The sequence below is a fragment of the Stegodyphus dumicola genome, chromosome 5 (assembly GCF_044657685.1).
Source record: "Stegodyphus dumicola isolate Sdum_Otavi_A_Nest chromosome 5, ASM4465768v1".
Taxonomy (NCBI): domain Eukaryota; kingdom Metazoa; phylum Arthropoda; class Arachnida; order Araneae; family Eresidae; genus Stegodyphus; species Stegodyphus dumicola.
Genome location: NC_140772.1, coordinates 63,670,101 through 63,693,863, shown reverse-complemented (window position 1 = coordinate 63,693,863; position 23,763 = coordinate 63,670,101). Strand labels below are relative to the sequence as shown.

Here is a 23,763-nt window from a genome sequence, read left to right as displayed (position 1 = left end):
AGAAAAGATTTGGAAAAAAATAGAAAAACATATGCCAACACTTGACACTGCATCAGGAATTCTAAACACATGCTGCTTTATTTTTTTTTTTTTTTTTTTTTTTTTATTTTGTGGTTGAATCATATACAGCACAGCATAAGTTTGAAGAAAATGGTGCTTAATAATAAAGTTAGCAAGAATGAGTGAAACAACAGATTGGCACACTGTGAGCTCAGCATGAGTACAAAAAAAAAAAAAAAAAAAAAAAAAAAAAAAACTTAACAAATCATTTTGGGCGATTTTTTAATCTGAACTCTTTCAGATTTTTTTGACGGGGAAGGGTGGTAGTCTAGAGTTTCAAGTACTAGATCCTTCCATATATTGGATGTCAAATTTCAGACTTTGTACTGTATATTTCATTTTTAAAATCATAAGCATCATCGGAATCCTATAATATAAAAGTCAGAATGACCATATCTTTAGTTCAGCTGTGTATCTGAAATAAATAGCACATCTTCCTAAAATTTTAACCAAGAATGTAAATTTTAATTTTTCACAAAGAAAAAAATTAAGACCAGTGTGAAATTTAAAAATCAGTCCACAAACTGACTATACAGTCCAGGTTCAGTATTAACGTTCAAATTATACACAACTTTATGAAAATCTCTATCTCAGGCTCTATGTGCATGGAAAAATATATCTCCCCTACACACAATTCTTAATCACAGAGCCTAATTTAATGCTTTTTCAAACTTTTTAGCCTGTTTTAAAAAATACTGGAAAGAAACAGCATTTCAAAATTGTGCTAAAAAATCAAGTATGAATTAGCAGCAGAATCTTTTATTTAAGAGTTTTTGATTAAATTAAAAAAAAAAAAAAAAAAAAAAAAAAAAAAACCTGATCTAATGTTTAATGCTAAAGAAACATGTATTTGTTTGGATATGCCTTTCGCCTAAAACATTAATAATATAACAAGAGAAAATGCTCTAGGTAAATTATTTACACAAAAAGTAACAATGATATGCTACACAAGTACTTTTTGGGACTTAAATATTGAAGCCTTTGAGGCTTTTACATGTGCCTTTTAATTACAGGCATATTTAAAAGCCTCAAAAGTTTAGAAAGAATTTTGAAAATAAAATCCCAGTTCATTAAAATTTTTCAGTCATCTACTTGAATGGACACTGGAATTTTTAAAAAATCATACTATAAAACCTGATGCCTATGTGCCTACAAGGTGGGTTGGCAGGTTGTGTTACCCAGCAAAAGGCAATACTGGGTACCCATTTTTATCTTGTACTTTTCTTTTCTAGTTCATATATGGCTGAAAATGACAATATAACAAGAAATTCTGCTTTTGCAGGCAAAACCTCTCAATAAATACAAGGAAAGCCAGAGAAAATCAATCAAAAGAGCAGAAATGAATCCTTCGTCGAGTGAGGTAGAAATGACCTCAAGTTATTCAATCAACATCTGGAAAAGGGCAGGAAGCTCTTAAAAGCATGACTGCCCCTCTAGATAAAATAAAATTCAAAAAGAGAATGTCCAGAGCACAAAAAAGAAACATACCCAAGAATTGAAAATTACCATAGGTACCTGGGTTGAAAAACCCAAGGGGAATGGTGAAAAAAAAAAAGCAATCTCAAAGGATAGAGCAGAATAAAGCCCTGAAGGCTGCCAAAACAGACAGACCTGAAGGTTATACTTTCAGGGAGGCTCTTATGGTAGTCAAGATGTTGTACTCATTGAGGGATGTCCTGAAAAACGTTTATCGGAGGAAAAGGCTACTGACCTTGAACTTCTGATAACGTCGACTACTTTAGATTCTCAATACTAAAGATTTATACTTGAGCTCTATTAAGGGCTGCTAGACTTTACAAACAAAATGCAGAACCCAAACAAATGGAGTTAGGAAGCACTGGGTTTGGTGCATTTGGCACAAAATGCTATTTAGCAGAGGTGCCTGATACCTGACAAACTCAAACCGAAAGAAGTACCGCAGAACATTTGTGCTACAATTGAATAAACTGTTAGATAAGAGTTTGCTCCCCTCCAAACATCCAAGAAAAAGGGGTTCTTTTCCTAGTTGATAATGTGCATGCCATCCTACTCAGTTAATTTCTGTTAATGGCAAGATTAAAGTTCTGCTATTCACCACGACTTCATTGACCAAGATTTCATACCAGCAATGAAATGCATTTATTAGAAAAACTAATGCATCATATAGCATGTGAAGAAAATAAAAATTTTCTCCATTTTTGGAAGAAACTAACCATTTTAGATGCTGAAAATCTGATTGAAAATACTGAAATGAGGCAAAATTTTCAACCTTAATGTTGAACTTGAAAAATTAATCCCTGATATCATAAAGAAAATTCAGGCAGCAAAAAGGTTATAGCAATTTACCTTGTTGAAATCACTACTGGGGTTCTTGATTTTGCAACTGAAGAAATAATGGTACGAGACACAAAAATGCTATGCTGACAAGCTGTTAGACTACGAGACACAAAAATGCTATGCTGACAAGCTGTTAGACTATGCGGTTCAACAAATTTGAATTTAACAACATTATAGCATTGTGTAATATTCACCAAATCTGTCACACAAATATGGTATTCACTAAATCTGACAATGGTACTTGTATTCTGTAACCGCCTTGACAACAAGGTGAATTTGGCAGCACTTTTCTACACTGTCAAACAAGTGGTTACCAATCTTCACATCTATGAGGAACAAAATGTTACAAATCTGCACATGTGTGAGAAACAAATGGTTAACAATCTAACTAGTTTTTCATATTAATACTGGGACAATATAGCAGTTTTTCATTGTAAAATACTCATTATGTTTACTATTGTCAATCTTCCATCAATGAAAAAAGAATTCATAGTTGGCGTTTGAGACATCAATAGCAGCAACTGTGGCCATCAGAAAGAGTCTATGAAAAATGAATTTTCTGGTATGTTTATGCATGTATTTTTAATAGATTGTTACTAAAATCATACGTAATAGATAATAAATATTAATCATATGTAATAAGTAAGTAAATTAGTAAATAGAATTTTATGATATATTGAATAATTAATAGAATTTTGGCACATTTATTTATGTAATTATTTAGAATAAATTGCTTGCATAACTGCATTAAATACAATAACTGATGTGTTATATTAAATAAGTTATCCTGTTGTTCAACTTCTAAATTAAAGTTATCCTGAGTTATGTTATTTTAAACAAATGACTTACATTATTATACCAAATATATTAATAAATGTATATTAAATAAGTTCTGTTGAATTGTTGTTATTTTAAATAAACTGCTGACAAAATTGCATTTAAATACTATAGTAAATACATATTTATGTTAAATTTCTTTTATACATGTGTGTTAAATTAACTTATATAGGTAACGATTGGGTTATCAGTTTATTGTTTATGGCAGTCACTTTTCATTTCACTGATGTTTACAACATTTGGCACTTTCTTAAGGCTGAAAAGTGAGCCAACGTCATTCACTTTCTCACCCAGGCCATTACAAAAGTAACCAAATAAGGTTACTTGGTTTGCACACATATCACAAAAATTGCATTTAATTATTTTAATAAATTATTAAATTATTTATTCTTATTTTAATTAATTTGGTGATTAAAATATATGAATATTGCTTAAAATCTATGCTTAAAATTAAGGAAAAGAGCAACCTTATCTTCGGTAGACTTTAATCCCAAATCATCTTTTTTTTTTTTTTTTTAATCAAAATTTACAACAAATATAAATTAGCTGTTTTGCCTAATTTTAAGTTTTACCTTACAATGTTTCTCTTCTCTCTTTAAGCTGTTTAAAACATACGATTTTTTTATTTTTACAGTATTTTGAGCAATTTTTATATTATCTGTGTTTCTTGATTATCCATGCAAATGCAGGACTTAATTAGCACGATAATCGGGAGTAGAGTGTAGTCTTTAAAAGTCTTCATTCCAAATCATTTCATTACAAAATACATTCTGAGTAATTAAAAAAAAAAAAGTAAAGACTTTTCTAAAAATTTCTAAAAAGGGAAGATTTTAGATCAAAAGTGACCTAACTGAGTGAAAGAGTAACTAAGAATATCAAAATTTTTAAATATGACTAGGCATGCAGAACTTATCCGCTTTTAAAAAAAAAAATATGAAAAAATATTGCATCTTTTATAAATTGGAAAAAAGTAAAACAAAAATTTTTTTTGAACTGGAAAATTTTCTCAAACTATGGGGGTTGTAAATTAAATAGTGGCAACTTAGCCTTGAAACTCGCAGAAGGGCAGGCATGTGCAAATAGGATATGGGCGCGGTGAGGTGGTGCTGTTGTTCATGTGTAGAGTGCAAAAAACAGTCAATCTGCTTAGAAGGGTAGTTGCGTGGCATTAAAGTGAGGAGTTTTGTTTCCATCACTCTAAAACATGTTTTGAAAAGGTGAGCAGCGGTCATGGCTTGAAATCGAGGTTGCCCGTGGCAAAAATGCAACAGAATGCTATCGAGGATTAGTGGAAGCCTGCGGCTCAAATGCTTTAACGTATAGGACAGTAGCACGATGGGTTCAAGCATTTCGTTTGGGTTGGAATAATGAGACTGCAGATTTGCAACGCACATGTCGGCCCTCCGTTCCTCAAGAGCAGATTGACATCCTGAGCAGTCTCCTTACCATAGACCATCAATGGACTGTCCGAGAATTATCCTTAGAGGTTGGTCTGAGTCATCAAATGGTGTGGCGCATAATGAAGAAATCTCTCAACATGAGGAAAATTGCTTCCCGCTGGGTTCCACATCGACTAACCGAAGTACAAAAATGGCACCAGTATTGCGGTATCCCTCCAAGTGGCTGGCACCCACTTGGAGAGATACCGCAATGAAGAAGACACATTTCTGCAGCGTATTGTTGCCATTGATGAGACATGGGCACGAGCCTATGAGCCTGAGTTAAAGCATCAATCAAATTAATGGCGTCACTAAGGTTCGCCACGTCCACAGAAATTTCGACAGGAACCCAGTCGAAGGTTATGCTGATTAATGGCATACGACTGGGGCGGTATAATTCTTACACATGCTGTACCTGAAGGACAAATTGTCAACGCAGATTACTACTACCGATTTCTACAGCACCGTCTGCGTCCAGCTATGCTGCACAAACATCCACGTTTATTGCACAACAATCTCCCTATCATATTGCATGACAATGCTCACTGCCATGTTGCAAACAATGTCACTCTCCTTTTGCGACAGTGGCAGTGGGAAATCCTGGAACACCCTCCCTACTCACCCGACACGAGTCCTTGTGACTTCGATCTGTTTCCGAAGTTGAAGGAACACCTCCAAGGTCACCGATTTCATGACGTTTCATCTCTACTCCACGTAGTACAGCGCTCGGTCGCTCACATCAACAATCAACACCTTGCCACTGGTCTACGATGGCTTCCCGACATTTGGCAAAAGATTATAAGCTTTGCTGGTGATTACATAGAAGGAATGTAATGCAATTGTACTTGTAAATTCATTAAAAATTGAGTTATACCTATGTTGCCATTACTTAATTTACAGCCCTCGTATATCTCTGTTTATCTGATTTTAAAATTCTGGGTTTTATTTATTCTTGCTGAGCATTAATTTCTTGTTACAAAAAGCCATTTTATTGACCACCACAGGCAATAGTTTAAGCAATTTTTATTTCATTTTTATTACTTTCAAGTGTTTTCTTCTGTTTTCTGCTTGCTATCAAGTAACTTCTGTAGAGCATTCGTAGCTTTCACTAACTTCTCGCCATTTACCAGTTTCTTCAGCTGTTCTAACTTGAAAAAGTTTACCTCTCCCACCTTTGACTTTATCATCAATATTCTTGTTCAATATTTGATTTTATCATCTAAATATTCTGCATGTGATTTTCTAACTTGATCTAATAGGTGCTAAATAATTTTAAAATATATAATTTAGAGTTAGATAAACAAACTGAATCTTTAAAAATCTGAATTGGATTGATACACTAATCTAACAATGATGATTTGCTTTAGAATTGTTAACAATTAAAAAAAAATACAAATAAAATCAAATAAATTTTTACAACTGTGCTAATATTTTGATATTTTATACTACCACTGTACTTTTTCTTTAATTAGATATGCACCAAAAATTGCAAATATCATGATCTTAATGTCAGCAACATTTTCATTACTATTGCCTTCAAAACTGTCTTCATTCACTTTCATTTCCTAATGTGATGCATGTATGCATATAAGCATCCAAAAAAAGACAAATTACACACATCCTTTTCCCCAATTTAATGGACACCATGAAAAGTTTCTCAATAAAATATTTAGAAATGGCAATATAGCCATGCATAACAGTTTAAAAAAACTTAAGATTTAAGATTTCTTATATGGTAAAATAACCAATATCAATCATTTTGTTTTACACATAGAAAAAAGCTTTATTATTACCTACCTCAAAGTTTAACCCCCTAACTGATTATTATCTTGCAAAACCTCATTCCAATATTAGTAAACAAACACTTTTTCCACCTTATTCCTTGGTTTCATCAGAAAAATAAAAATTCCTGCCTTAACTGCAGTTCATGTAATGTGTGTTCCATCTTCCATTTTGTTCTAATTTGTTTCTTCTTTAAAAAAAAAAAAATACTCAGAAGATTTTACAATCCCTTGGAAACCAAGAAATCGCATTGGTTGTTTTCTATTTTCAATGGAATATAACATTATCTCATACTTCTCGTTTTGCCAGATGTAAATGATTTACTCTCTTTTAACTACTAACAATGAGAGATTAAAAGATGCCAACTTTATAATCTAGGGAAAATATAAACAATACAATAAACAACTTGATATATAAATTTCACTGATACAGATTGAAATAATTACATAAGTGAAGTCTGCATCACATCATCAGAAAATATAATGTCACAAAATAATAAAAATAATACACAATGGTCCAAATTTGATTGCCAAAGGGAACTAAGCCTTGTTTGGTAAAAGTCAAAACTAAGCTTGCTATTTCATTCTAAGCAACAGATTTTGATAACTGCCAAGAGACTAGGAAGTACTTCCTTTCTCAAAGACCTAATCATCCGAATGAAGGTTTCATAAATATATTCAGAATTACTGAAAATCTTCATAATAAGATTAGAAACAGAATTGATAATTTCACAGTTAATCATGAAATATCATTTCAATAGAAACAGCAATGGGTTGGTGATCAAATAAGGCATTCTATTATCTTATTTAATTTACCATATGCCCCACTTTGATAGCATATTTTTTAATGCAAAAAAATGATTTTTGATCAGGCTAAAGGATATGTTATCAACTATTTCTTAAAGGTCTTTAATCACTAAATTCCAGCTAAATAAAAATATTTGTCTATGTTGTGTTTTCAGTTTGCAGTGCACATTCAAAATGTTTAAGACAATTAGTTCTCCCGCTGACTGTGAGATTCGTGCCGTGAGTAAATTTTTTAACGCGAGGAAAGTTGAACCGGCCGAAATTTATCGTCAAGTGACAGAAGTTTACGGTGAATATGCGATAAGTGATGGAATGGTGAGAAAGTGGGTAAGAATGTTTAATGCAGGTCGAACAAATGTCCACGCCGAAGCTCGGAGTGGTCGGCCTTCTGTTGTCACCAATGATTTGGTAAGGAAAGTTGATGAAGCAATTCATGAGAACAGACGCTTCACAATGACAACTCTTTCAGAGGCATTTCCACAAATTTCACATGCTGTTTTGTTCGAAATTGTGTCTGACCGCTTGAATTATCGCAAACTGTGTTCCCGATGGGTTCCAAAAATGCTCACTGTTGTTCACAAAGCAAAGCGACTTGGTAGTGCCCTGACATTTCTCACGTGGTACAGTGATGAGGGAGAAAACTTTTTAAACCAAATTGTGACAGGTGATGAAACTTGGGTGTGTCATTTCACACCAGAATCGAAACAACAATCGATGGAGTGGAGACACACTCATTCTCCGAAAAAACAAAAGTTCCAAGTGACAATGTCATCACAAAAAATCATGTGCACTGTCTTCTGGGATAGGAAAGGCGTTTTGCTTACTGAATTTCTTCCCAGAGGTGAAACCATTAATGCAGCACGATATTGTGAGACTTTAACAAAGCTAAGGCGTGCCATTCAAAACAGACGAAGAGGAATGCTCATTAAAAGAATTGTGCTGCTCCATGACAATGCTCGGCCCCATACTGCTGGTGTCACTCAATCGTTAATTCGACAGTTTCATTGGGAGCAGTTCGATCAACCGCCGTACAGCCCGGACTTGGTGCCGTCCGACTATCACTTGTTCCTGCACATGAAGCGCAAGCTTGGTGGCAAGCGCTTTGGATCTGACGATGACACAAAAAATGCTGTGGAGTCGTGGTTATCAAAACTGGCGGGAAGTTTCTTTGACGATGGTATACAAAAACTGGTCACCCGCTATGACAAGTGTTTGATCATCGGCGGAAACTATGTTGAAAAATAGTTTAAGACACGTATTTTCATGTAAAAATAAAATTGGATTCGAAAAAATTGTTTTACTGTTTTTTTTTTTTTTTTAAACGGTACTTAGTTTTCGAATACGCCTTGGATATATATTAAATGAAAAAAGAGAGATAACACATAGCATGACTGCGAATTCGTATCACTACGTCTTAAACTCCTCTATATAACCTAAAAAATTTTTGTAGCTTAGTGGCACCATCTATTGACCAGTAACTTAACTAAAGTCCATCACAAATTTTGATTAATTTGGGATTTTGAGCGAAACTGATTGTTTTTCTAGTCCGTAGCTAAGTAAGAGGCATTACTGTAGCCTAAAATATTCTGTCATGCACTAGAAAAACCTATAAACTATTGAGTATACTCAGTTATGCAGAATAATTACATAGCTTTCCTTGAAAATAAACAGGTTTGGCAAGACTGATACAGTTCAGTCTCAGTTCTTTCAGGATACAGGAAATTCATATATTACATATAACAAATTAACTTAGGTTATGTACTTAAATAGTTAAATAAAATTACACATTCAAAATCTTTCATTAGAAAGTATGCAACAGCTCTTCTCCCAATACAAATATACTCAATTTCATATTTAGAATATTCTTTTACATCAACCTGTACTTTAAAATTATTGGCACCAAACATTTCTGTGTATGAATAATACTGCAAACAGATAGAAGTTTACTAACTTTTCCCATAATGGAACAAAAAAAAAGACCAGCAACAAGAAATAAAAGAGAAAGAAAATGATTTTGATACTTGTTTTATATTTATACTATAATATGCTATGCTTAAGAAGCAACTATTTAATTATTTAAAAAATTAAAAATTTATACTTTATTCATATGCATTCTTCAATACTACCATTATGTATAGACTTTAATTAGCTTCATCTGCAAGACTGCAATAACGTTTTTGGCAGTATGTATATAAGTATGTGTATTTTTATATATTAGCTATGAGATCTCCCTTCGTGTTCGTGAATTTAGATTAATTAAAAAGTAAATTTTATTTCAAAGCAAGGACAAAAATACAAATTAGTACTGAATGCAAGAAAATCTTTAACTGAAATAAATTTTATTTCTTCAGAAGTGTGTTCAGCAATTGAATACATTTCACATTTTACAGCTGCAACTAACTGAAAGCCAACAGAAACAAAAACAGATCAATGAATTTTCGAGAATTTACAAGTAGCTAGCAACAAAGCCCTCTATAACAAAAAAGAAAAGAAAATAGCAAAAAAGAAAGTTTATTTAGTGAATATGGCTGCTTACTTAAATCATAAACTTTACCAAATGCAGATTTTGAGAAGAAACATCCTTGCTCATGAGCATTGGAATATCTTCTTAATTCAAAGTCATTTATGCTAAGCCTATCTCATAAATAGGTTGTAACTACATTTTGTCATTTAACAATGTATGGATGTCCTGGTGCTCGTATGTTGCATATTAGACTGATTGAGAACTGACTTGCTCTCTTTATAATTATAAACAATCAATAAATGATTCTCAACTCAACTCGACCTCTGCACTCAGTTGTTTTAATTGTACATATAGAACGTATTAGGAAGCCAGAAGGTAAAAGACACACTGTCAATTGTCTGACCTTTAAAAAAATACACACTGTTTATTTAAACGAAATGAACATGCATTTTTAAAGCCTAAAGCAGTTAATAAATAACAGTTCAAAGAATGATAATATATAAAATTAAATTCAAATTGCAGCAATCTTATATTAAAAACAATAATATACTTCATTCTGAAGCGCTGTTGTATAAAATAATGTAAACTAATGAAAAATAAGAACTGCTAATCAAAAGACATATATATTTGAAGATTCTAAGATTTCAGAAATCACCAATTGCATTTTAACATACTTTTAACTCTACTCTTGGATTACATCCAACTTACCCATGAATTTGCAAGAGGAATATAAATATCACAATGATTTATGAGTCATACAGATAATTTATTCAAACAGACTTTTATAAATTGCACTTACTAAAAAAATTATAATTTCTAATACTTCACAGACAGTTCCTACTTGCAATATCATTTTTTTAAAGTGTATCTTTCAATTAAATCAAAAAAAAGCAAAGCAAAAATAAATATTTTAAATAAATATTATAATTCTTCTACAACTGTACCACATACACTGAAGTGCCACTGAATTAGAGATACACATGGCTATGCAAATTTTACAGCCCAGCGCGTCAGCTGTGCTCACGTGAATTTGGGGTAAATGCACATACAGCTAGTACTATGGTTGTTGTTAATCAGTCGTTTCAATTGCCAGTATGAGTAAAACTTCTGATTTAGACAGCTTCAATCTCGGACAGATAGTAGGCACTCGACGCATGGGCCATTCAATTTCCAAAATCCTCAGCAGGCTAGGATTTTCAAGGTCGACAATGTCAAGAGTATATCGAGAATGCATGGATGGTGCAAAAAAGAATTAGCCATCGGGCAAATTACAAAGGACAATTAACCTAGAATAAGTGTGGTGTGAGACGGCTCAGCCGTATTGTACATACTCAATGAAGCCAAATATTACCTCAAATTACCACCCAGCTGAATCAAGGCGACAGTCGTACAGTCAGTAAAAAGGATCGTGCAACGCTTGGCTTCACCATATGGGCTTCAGAAACCGTAGATTCATGAGAGTCCCTTTGCTGAATGCATGTCATCGAGCTGCACTTCTTGCCTGGGCAAAAGAATAGACTCTAGTGGACTTGAAATGAGTAGCAAGGAGTGATGAGTCTCAATTCTGACTAATTAATACCAATGTGAGTCTGAGAATATGACTTCAGACTCATGAAAGCATGAACCCTGTACAAGGCCATGATGGTTTAATCATGGTCTGGGATGTTTTCTCTTGACAGTGTTTGGTATCTTTGGTACTTGTACCAACCTCCCTCAACATGATTTGGTACATAGAGTTGCTGGGCGATCATCTCCATCCATTTATGTTGTCCAGTCATTCACACAGAAATGGAGTATCCCAGCAAGACAACTGCACCTCTTACAGGTCCCGGTTGACTACTGTCTGGTTGGATAAGTGTTCTTCTAATTTCTCTGTTATAAATTGGCTACTTAAAAGCCCCGACTTAAATTTTACTGAGCATCTTTCAGACATTTTGGAGAAAGGTTTGAAACCTCATCACACAACACTAGCGACTCTTCCTAAATTATAAACAGCTCTATCCGATGTTTGGCAAGCCATTCCCGTAGAATGCTTCCAGAAACTTACTGAATCTATGCTTCGTCATTTGAAAGCCATTATAAAGGCCACAGGAGGCTGAACTCATTGTTGATTAGCTATCCCTAATTCAGTGGCACTTCAGTGTATATCAGACTAGATGACATATGTATTGCAGGCTTAATGTTCATATTGAAAATGTAATGTTTCATCATAAATATATTTCATAGTTAAAATGTAAAGATTTTATCAGCTGCTATAAATAAATTATATTACATATCCCATACCTGGCACATTTTGTCACGTAAGAAACACTTGGTACTTTTTTTTTTGGGGGGGGGGGGTATTATATGATCCAGAAGCTCCATAGGTTTGAACATCCCCATCCCAGACTGTTCTTAAAGACATACATAAAAACTTAAACGCATTTCACCTTCATCACAACAATGTTAAAGACATTAGTCATAATTATTTCACTTATGGCCCTTCTCCACTCCCCCCCCCCAAAAAAACAGATATTATTCCAGAAGAAACAGAAATGATGAAAAAATATACATAACAGGTTAAAAAAAATTATAATAAAAGGGAAAAGTACTTTTATTATGAACTCTTGATAAACTTCCATAAATTTAATCAATTAATAACAGATAGCAGTATTAAATGCAATTCAATGCATAATGAATATGATCATTTTCCAAATGCAATGCGCCAAAGTGGGAAAACTGGTTTTATTATAACACAATTATAACTTAAGAAATTCAAATTTACTTCAGGAAAGAAACATAATAATTTACCAACCTCAGAAATCACAATGCTGACTTTAATGATAAGGATAAAAACTGATGCAAAACCTAAAAATCAGAAACAAAAATTTTAAAGCAAACATTAGTTTGAAATCTTTTCTCATGATTAACAAATACTCTCTAATTAAAAAATAACAATAAAGAGAGAGAAAAGAAATTTAACATATAAACTATAATACACAGAATCATCTTGTTCACTAAATTTCAATAAACTAATTTAAGTACTTTCATCACTATCAACAACAAAATACATTATTGTGGTAGATAACTGAGCAAAATAATCTTTAAAGCAAAGCACTCAATAACTACTAGCCTTCAGAGAATCTCTTCAAGAAGAATTTCTTAAAAACTGGTTCATATTTACAAGCTCCACTATTGATAAAACTACTTTTACATATTTATCATTAATTAGATTAAATACTGAGAGAGATAAATACCATAAGTACATGTTAATTTCTAATTTAATTTATTTCATTTGAGTATTATCTACCTTAGTTAGAGGACTAAGTACAGGGCTTTTCTGAAGGAAACTGGCCAGTACAGCCAAAATCCAGATGTCCTATTCCAGAATGATCTAATATCTCAACCTCCAGACCACCACCATTTTTTTCTTAATCTTTTGCAAAAAGTGAGAAAGAATTAGATTCCAAAAATAGTGTCTCAATATGTTTAAAATGCTCCATGCATGCACGGTAGACACTTTTTCATGATAATGTATGTGAAAGGTTCCGATTCTTAATTTAAATTCAGCACTAAATAAAACACCTCTATATTAAAGAAACATGGTCATTAATTATTTAAATCTACACTATCAATCTGTTGGCTTTGTAGCCACCTTTCTACTACACATACATCTCAAACTGAAACATTTTCCAAAGCTCATCGTTGATTTTGCACCTACTGAATAACTTATATCTCTAATGCCAATCTGGCAATAACTTTTTATTAGTTTTTGCTGTCATCACCACATGACTATCAATTTATGGCAGCTTGAGAAATGACTCACGCAATGTCTAACACAATTTTTCGTTAATACAGTCAAAAGTCGTTAATTCGGACACCCATAATTCGGAATGATCTATAATCCGGACTTCAAAACTAAAAAATTTCTGCGCATGCGCCGCGTTGACACATGCGCATAGGCGTTTACGCGTGCGCATAAGACCTTTTACGACTGCGCATATGAGTGTGCGCAAGTGCAGAATACGTTTTCGCGTGCGCGTTTTATGTATAATGGACGTATAAGCTAAAATTATCTAATTATCTATTTCAGTTAATGTTGATGATTGTGTTGTTCCTTAATTTTCGAATTTTATCCGGCTTATTATTTTTTGCAGACTGTAAGAGCAATTTTATAAAAGTAAGTTTAAACTTTCGATTATATCAAATAGAATTTCCGATATATATTTGTTAATATGTAAAGGATCTAAAGCGAAAGTATGTTTTGAAATCCGAAATCTGTTTATCAATTTCACGCTGCTCGGCGGGAGGAACGCTGCGGCGGGCGGGCGCGTAATGAATTGGAAGTTGATCTCTCAGCACTATCCTTATCTTCAGCGCAGATGTTTTTATTTTATTTGGCTTATAATTCCTTACCAAATGTAGTATTTCATCTCGATATGCTCCGTCTTTGATATGATTTAAAACAAGTTCCTCGTCATTATAATTCGCTTCCGATAGCAAAGAAAAGTGACAGAGGTTATTGAAAACGAAAAAATTTCGATTGACAAATTAGTCGGTGTTCTTGACACAGCAATTATAGGACTTGAACAGCGGAACTTTGTAACTGAACAAGAAATTATGTCTGTTTAATATAATTAAAGAGAAAGTATTATCACATGAAACGAAGCAAAACTTAAACAACTTACATTGAAAGAAATGTTTAATAAAGTAAACAAATAAACATTAAGCTTTTTCTCTTTGCAAATTTTGATACCCTTTAGATCATAATTGTTCTTTATTTCATAAATTACGGTTTCATATTTTTAATTTTAGAATTTCTGCATGCCATCTTACGAGATTTAAACTGATGATCTATAATCCGGAAAAATCGATAATCCGGAATCGCCGAAGTCACGACGAGTCCGGATTAACAACTTTTGACTGTATTTGTAACTAACACCTTGACTGCCATGTGCATCATTGATAGCCATACTTGAACTCAGCAGCCATGCTTTTTGGAGCCATGTACACTGAATGTGATTCACAGGTTTTATATTGTTTGAAGCAATGTGAGTTACTGGAGCATATTTATATGGTTAATAATTATTTCTGCGGCCTCAGAAAGTTGCTTTGCATTCTTGGTTTCTAGAAGCTTTTCCATAAATTGTTATTATATTTTGCTACAGTAACTAAGTAGTTATTGTGTGGATATAAGAGCAAAAAAATTTTTAATTAAAGGGGATTGTGCTGTTATTGAAAGAATACAAGTGGCACACTTTAAGATGTTATACATTCATTAAGTTGTTCATTTTTAGTTATATAAGCTGCTTTACTATTTGTATTGTAACATACTATTTGTCTAATTTTATTAATTTTAACTATCAAGACAATGAACTTTTGTATTACTTTATGATGAATTAAGTTGTAATCTATTTATAACTACAAAAAATATAGAAGTTTAAAATCATGCAAGTGAAAATGAAATGTGAAAATAAACAAAATTATAACAAGTTCAAACAAAAACTAAGTACTGAACTGATTTTTAGGGTAAATGGGTCAAGAAAACACAAGAATTAAATAGAGATTATTTTACAATATTTTGCTGTGGCAGTCACGTGTTAAATACCAAATAGCATGATAACCTTTTATGTTGACATTATACTTGGTGACAATTATAGACTTCAGGCAATTGCACTACGAAGCATAGTGTGTTGCCAAAAAAAAAAAAATTTAACAGAAATTTCTTTCTATGTGCAAAAAAATAGGTTTTGTAAATTATATTCATAAGCTGAAAGATTATATTTAGACCTGTTTGAATTAAGAATAACTGATTTGTTATTTAGATAAGTCAAAGTATGAGTGGGAACCTATTTATTCAGATCCCAAATAAGCTTTAAATATATGCCAAAAATGGATGTAATTATAATAAATAACTAATATAATTCAGGTTTAACTTACACAGTGTGCATTAAAAGTAGGACAAAATTTAGCAGAACACCATGCTTTTTGTTGCTAATTTCATTAATTGCCAACAATGTATAACAGATGCTAGGTAAGCATTAAGCCATCTAAAGTAAGCCCCTTCTCGAAAACTGTAAGATGGTTCTACATGGAAGAAATGATAAAGAGCTTGCTAAGAACAAAAAAATTTCCATTGACAATTTAATGGAAATTTTTGACTTGACAATTACAAAACTTAAAAAATTGAATTTTGTAACTGAACAAGAAATTTATATAAAGTAACTTAAATACCTTAAATTAAAAGAAATATTTAACAAAGCAAACAAGTAAATAATGAGCCTAAATTCTGATTCCTTTAAAATCATAAATACTTCAAGGAATCATTTCATATTTTAATTTTATAATTTCCACGTCATCTTAGCAGATTTCATCTGATAATCTAAAACTTGGAACGATCGAAGTTCCAATCAATTTCTGACTTTCTACTGTATTGCCTTTAGATGTGATGGGAATCATGAAAATATCAAGCAGCTAACCTATTTAACTACTGGAAATCCAACTTGAGAAAAATAACCAAATACAGTGTTCTGGTACACTCAACTGCTTTTTAACCTTACAAAATTAAGAATTATATTTAATTTATAAAACACATAGGTAAATTCAATTCTGAATGCTTTAAATGCATATTATTTTTATAATTATTAATTATGTTCAAGATACACTCTTAGAATTTACTTAAATGACAAATATTTAATGCTTCAAAATATTTAATATTTAAAAACAACTGAATGTAATAATTCTGCATCCATAACTGTCATAATTATGTATTTATAAATAAGATGAATCATTAATGAGATTAAATCCCTAATTCTTGCTCAAAGATGAAACAAAAGTTTCATGATGACAACACAAACAGAGCACATCTTATAAAATTAGATTCAACATTTTAAAATTAATTTGAAATTTACTTAAAAAAGGGTTCTTTGCCAATTTTTTATAAAAAAGTAAAGTATTTAATTAATTTGAAAATACAGTAGACTCCCAATTAACTGAAACAATACACAGGATGAACTCTATAGTTAACCTAAAATCGCAGTTAATCCAACAGTAATTAAAAAAACTACGGAGGAAAGTAAATAACCATACTGTAATGAATTTCTACATAAATGTAAGCAATTTTAGTGAAATTATATATAAGAAATTGTAATATGATGTAACAGGAAAAGTATGAAGACAGTGAAGCTATGATGGAAAAATTAGATTACAAAGGCAGGCAGGTCTATTTAAAACTGAGGTAAACTGGGGATGGTTTTAGAAACTAATTTTTGTCACCACATTTTTTGAAAAGTTGCCAAACTTGACAATATCTTATCTAGTCCCTGTACAACAGTAATTGATCCCTACATGTAACAGAAACTCTTTCCAGCCTTTATATGTAACTGTAACCTTATGTGTCTTCCAGTAATTTCAAAACATGAAAGGTACTAGAGATTTCCTGGCAGCCAGGCAACAGCTATATACGACAGGAGACTGCATCAGCTCTCATTTGTTAATTCAGAGCTGACTTTGAGTATTGAGATCTCAGTGAGAGGTTCGTCTTTTAGATGCGCTATGAGGAGCATTGTGCTTAACTTTCTTTTTAGTGGAAGTTTACTACCGATTGTGCTCTGTAATGAAGAGAGACAAGAGCTATACAAACACTTTTATGAAAAGTTCCAGAACTGAAAAGTTTTTTGGGAGAAAAATTAAATTCTATCAAGCTATCATTAGTTCTGTGTGCTTTCAGTCCATTACAAACCCCTACACACACAACAATTTTTGGTGTCAGAAATGAGATTGAATGCTGGTGATAACAGTTATAGAGGAGCAACTAATATAACAGCTGACAGCCTTTGCTGCATTTAAAGAAGCTATGAAGTGGTTCAAGAATATATTAAAGAAGATATGAAGGTAGGCTGAGAAAAGACGGAAGTGGTAATGGAGGAGGTTTCAAGTCCATTAAAGAAAAGATGAAACATCCAAGAAGAGATAAAAGTGGGTCAAGAAGAGACAGAAGGGGCCATCAAGTCAGTTCAAGAAAAGACTGAAGCAAGTTAAGAGGAAATGAAAAGAGAAATTACTGCACTAATAGAAAACATATTTGAAGCTATGGAAGGCAGAATAGTTGTTGGAGTTGGAGAAACTGAGGAACAAATTTCTGCAGACCAAAAACAAATTGCAGAAAGAGTTTCTGCTGTTGAACAACAGATCAGAGAAACAGTTTCTGCCATCAAACAATTCAAAGAAAGAGATTCTGATGTCAAACAACAACCCGATTACACAGTTTCTGCTGCGATCACCGAGGAAGTTGACATTTAAAAAAATCCATAATTACAGCAGGAAACAATTCTGACACTTTTAAATTCCTAGACACATTTTCTCAACCCTCTCTAAAGCCATCCACATGCAATGGAAAGACCTCCTGGCAAGTGCAAAACTCACTTTTCTACAGTGATGCAAGCAAATGGATAGGATTCCCAAGCTAAGGCTTGACACCTGGCTGCTTCTATGAAAGCAGACACAGCGGATAACCTTCAAACTTTGTCCGAACACCAGAGGCTAGATTTCAAAGCTCTATTCGGGGTGTTGTAGTTGAGAACTGGCAGGAAGTGTTTAAAAGACTATAGCAGGCTTCAGTCACAAACTGAAGCACAAGGACACACTCCAGAAGCTCGCCACAGATGTTGAAAGGCTGTCTCGTCTTTTTGGACTGCCCAACAGAAACAAAAAAATCCTGTCCCTGCTTTATTTCAGCAATGGCATTCAGGATCCTGAGATACAGAAAATACTATGAATGATGGATGTCAGGGATCTAAGAGAGCTTTAGGCCATGAACTTAGAGGCAGCCCAGCAAGCAACTCGTAAAGACTGCCATTCCATCAGCTGCTCAAGTCCAGAAAGCAGTGCATCATCTAGACAGTGCTTGTCCAGATGATAACTTGAGGCAGAACAGGAGTAATAACAAACTGACATCCAAATACTGGAATCATGGTGGTGAAGGCCATGTACGAAGAACACCCTAAGGCACAGAAAATAAGATTGCACCTTAGCAAGGATCTAGGAAACAAATTAGTGGCAATCTCACAGGGCAAAGATTGCCAGATATAGAGAAGTCTCATTTTAAAGTTGTCTGCATGGAAATTTTCCCCCATGGACAGTGTGGATATGAGGCAGTTTCCCTCACAACATGCTCAAAAAAGGCATCCCTATCCACAGGCAGATAATTGTTACGACTTAATTAATTAACATAACATCACCCGTAATCAGTATAACAGATGCAGATTTAAATTGAAATCGCCCCAACTAAATGTGACTGTCAAAATTAGTGGCAATTATACAAATTTACATACAGGGTGTTTTTTTTAACTGACGATACTCAGAGACCTCAGTAGCTTGAACTATCAGCCACAAAGCCACGAAATTTTGTACAGGTACTATTGACGACATGGGAAAAAGGAATCCGTGAAAAAAATTAGTTTCAAAAGTTGCCGATAGGGGAAAATGTGACGCTTTAAGACAGCTAAAATTTTGCATAAAACACTGGAAAAAAATTGCAATTATTGTACATAATCGTAATTGCAAATTGCGATTATGTAGTCGACACCAGCGCCAGTATTTTGAGTTAAAAAAAAGAAACGGGTCATTGAAAATAATTTCAAGTATTAGTTGCTTTGTACAATGCATCTCACTTTAGCACAGCATGCATTACTTGTGAAGTTGTTTTGTATTAATTAATCCAATGCAGCAGCCGCTCTTCACGAATTTAGACGTAGAAACAATTTACATAAAGGAGCTCTATCAATTAATGCAGTGAAAGCAATGATTAAAAAATTTTAAAAAATAGGTTCTCTCGCAACTCAGCCTGGTAGAGGACGAAAACCGGTATCAGAGGATACGATCACATTTTTTTTTTTTTTTAAATTTGTAACCATTTGCAGAAGTTATTTTTTTATTACATTTGTGGGAAAATTAATTCTTTGTTATTCTTTTATCTGTTTACTGTAACTTTTTAAAGTGGTCAGAAATTTTATCGTGCAGTTAAAATCTAGATCAAAAGCACCATATTCCCCTTATCGGCAACTTTTGGAACTAAATTTTTTTCACGGATTCCTTTTTCTGATGTTGTCAATAGTCCCTGTACAAAATTTCGTAGCTTTGCGGCTGATAATTCAAGATACAGAGTACCATCAGTTTAAAAAAAAAACATCCTGTATATATTTATTATTTATGTGTGCAGTTTATTTAGCATTTACACAGCATAATTATTCTATGCAGTATATTGAATATAAGATTCTACTGAACTTCAAAACAAAAATATAGTAATACTGTATATTTAGAAAAAATGGGAATGCTAAAAAAATAAAATTTTAAAAATTATTTTCCTAATACATATGTAAAATTGCTGCCCCAAAAGAGGGATAAATAGAAATAAAAACATAAATTAGTGATGCTTCTTTTTTAGAACTAAATTACTAAACTATGCTTCGATATATAGAATTTTCATTCTATACTTATTGTTTATCTGTACTGTTTCATAATTTTGTTTCTAAGTAAAGGAAAAAACTCAAATTTAACTTTCAAAATCTGATACACTAAGCATTTTAATTTTTGCTTAATTATTACTGCATACAGAAGAGAAAAAGAAAAAAAAAGGGGGGGAAATTTCCTTTAAAATAGAAAAATTTTGAAAGGATTTAAACAGATTCACTATCTGATACAATAAATGTACATCTGAGAATTCCTGTGAATTATGTTAATTACTGAAATTGTACAATTGTGAATGTGTGTAATTATTGAAATGAAAGATGCACTTCAGTTAAAGAAAATTCTAGAATTGTTGAAAATTGATATAATTATTTCGGATGTTGGAGAATGATATCAATTGCCTTTAAAATGGGCATTATCATTTCACGTTCATATGATCTGGGTCTGAATGTCAGGTCTAGGGGAAACACCATGGATGAAACTTATTATATTTCTCTAGAATGTCTTAACTTCGTATTAGGGGGTAAATAGCATTTATGTCTTCAGAAATGCACAGTTTATGGAATAATAAACACTGAGAACATGGCATTATTTCCCAAAATTTATATTACAATAAAAGTTCGACTATTCAGAAAGCTTGGGAAATGTAGAATTCTGGATACATGAAAATTCCCAATAACTAGGCATATTAAAAATGAATTCATGCTAGAAAAGCTAAATGAATGTGAAAAATTTCCTCTTTAAAATTATAAAAACAATCATTATATCTTAATACCGAAAGCTTATATTTAAAATGATACAAGATTTAAAAAAAAAAAAAAGTATTTCAGACATAAAAGCTAATGCATTTCTTGGGCCTTAAACATGAAAGTAAAAGATCTGATCTGATCCGATTATGAAATCCTGCTGAACATGAAAGTTGGCAAGGATGTCTCTAATCATTCCAGCATAAGTTTAAGAACAGGTCATTCTTTATTTAATTAGATAATAAAGAGATAGAAATTACGAATATAGGATATAAAAAACTTAAATCACTTGTCATAATTTTTCACATAACATCGCCATTGTTCACCAGATAGTTTCCAAGTCTGGTGTTGCGGCCTTTTTTTTTAAATGTCCAAATTATGTAACTCATTTTATGCTGTCCCAAATATTATTAATTTTTTTTCAAAATGTGGAGGAAAAATAGGATACAAAAAAATAGGTACTTTTTAATTATATTTCAAAATTCATTTTCAAAACTTTTATATTATTAGAATACTTCTACAAAAATACATGTTTTAATAAAAGTTTATAGTTGACATTTTTAAGTTATGAAATAAAATTCTCACCAGCTTACCTTATAATTTATTCTTATTTATTTAACCAACAATTTCAATCTTGCCTTTTACTGCCTTTAATTAGCTTAATCAAACAATTATAACCGACTAGTAGTGAAGAATTTTAGCTTATGCATCTGATGTCTATAATTTACATGAACATCAGGCAATAATTAATCAATAAAGCAAAGAAATATTAAAATTACCGATTATTGCAAAACTTGTGATGCATTGGAACTATGTTTCACATTTCTCCTTTGTGAAGGTATCAGTTTTTTTACACAGTTTCTGCTTTGCAGTTTTTCCTATGACATACGGTTTCATTTTCTTCTTTTATTCTAAAACAAAATATATTATTTACAGAAACAAGTCACAATATACCAGAACTACAAATACTTTTCTTATACAAATTACTTTAAAAAATGGGTCATTTAAAAGGATAAACATATTATATTTAGCTTTTATACTTATGCAGACTAACCTTAAATTTCAAAATAGAGTTTTAGAAAAAAATACATAATATTTTTAATCTTCCAGAAAATTTATCAAGGACATTAGCTGACATACTAGTGAGAAAAAAATAAATATCACACAATACAATGGAAGAAAAAAAAGATGCTAAAGTAAAATTTAAAACTTAGGCATTCTTAGGCTATGATATATATTCTTATATTCTTAGGCAATGATACCATATGCTATAAAAAAATAATAAGTTAAAATTTTTTTAATTATTTAACATTAAATAAAGCAAACAGATTATTACTTTAAATTAATTTAAAATTAAATGACAATCATCATTCAATCCCGGCAATATTTTTCAGTAAACAAAAAGTTGCACATCACATATTCAAAAATTTAATTTATGAAATAATCACAAATATGTAAATATCATAAACTATTCTGATTGCATGTGAATTTATGTTCCCAAATTAATAACATAAGTAATGACTCAAACACTAATTAGTTTAAAATACTCTGCTACAAACAGAAATATTTAATTCTTAATATGTAGGGATGTTTCCAAAGTTCTAGGAAATACATATTTTTTTTTAATTTTGTCTACTTTCATTAATACTAACATGCAGTTTTCCAACACAATCCACACTTAATTGAGTACACTGTCCCGTAAGAAATTTATAGCCATCCTCAAAAACTTTTTTGCCGTCTCCTCTCCTTAGGCATGGTTAAACTCTCAAATTGAAAACCCTGTAAAGGTTTTCCCAGATGTTGAGTAATTTCTGAAGTTTTTATACCCTTTTTCCACAAAAAGACGATGATTGCTTTTTACATCTTCCAAAGTTGCAAAAACAGTGCTACCAAAATGCAGCTGCATCAGCTAACAACTGAATGGAACAATATAATATTGCAAAGGATAGCTGCATAAACATGTCAAAACTAGTCTCTGGCTGATCGTGTTGCCTATAAAATTCTAAATGAACTGAACTACAGCTCAATTCCTAGAACTATGGAAACATCCCATGTAATATGTACTTCACAATTTAAATGAAACAGCAAATGTGCCATGTATATATGTAGACAGCATATCTTACTTTTTATATTTTCCCAAACTATATTATCATCTGCACATGCACATAAATATTACATAGTTTTATTAAATACATGAATGGAAAGAGTAAAATTATAAATTTATGTTTTAATAACAAATTTTTTAAAAGAAAAGAATTTTCATTTTATTCCATTACCTGCAAAATAAATTTTAAATATTACAATGTAAATAATATGATATATGCAGAAAACATTTAATTACCATCTGCCAATGTTTTACTAATTAAATGCTGGTCATATAAAACAACAAAAAATACATTTCAGACTTGCTAAGCATTCCCCAAAAAACAGGTACATGACCTTAACTTTATGACAAACATAAAATAATATTTTTAAGTAATGCGCATGCGTTTACACATGCGCAGGAAGTTTGTAGCTTTGAGGTCCGAATTATAGACCATTCCGGATTACGGATGCCCAAATTAAAGACTTTGTACTGTATAGGAACCAAATTTTGCCAAATGGTCACCAAGTTGACTTATTTCTCGCCAATACTGTTGCCAGCTTAAAGATATCTTGCAATTTAGCAAGACAGTCATTTACTCAAAGGTTAAACAGACTTGCCCCTGCATTCTTACTTTTCCAGCAGAGCATCATTTCTCTCAAGCTTTCTATGTTAAATTATACTGAAAAATACTACAATTTTACATATAATTTCACTAAAATTATCTATCTATGTACAAAATTCATAACACTATCAATACACGCCAAAAAATGGATACCTCTTC

The 23,763-nt window shown here is 32.0% G+C and overlaps 1 protein-coding gene across 1 annotated transcript in view; it reads right to left on the bottom strand.

The window, feature by feature from the left end:
• The window catches only part of LOC118198828 (uncharacterized), a 54,619-nt gene that overhangs the window by 19,842 nt on the left and 11,014 nt on the right, over positions 1-23,763 (bottom strand). The window contains exons 2-3 of the mRNA XM_035370607.2: positions 21,676-21,807; positions 12,499-12,551 (exon numbers count right to left, since the gene is read on the bottom strand). The gene's annotated coding sequence lies outside the window, so the exon portion shown is untranslated. The remainder of the gene's footprint in view (positions 1-12,498; positions 12,552-21,675; positions 21,808-23,763) is intronic.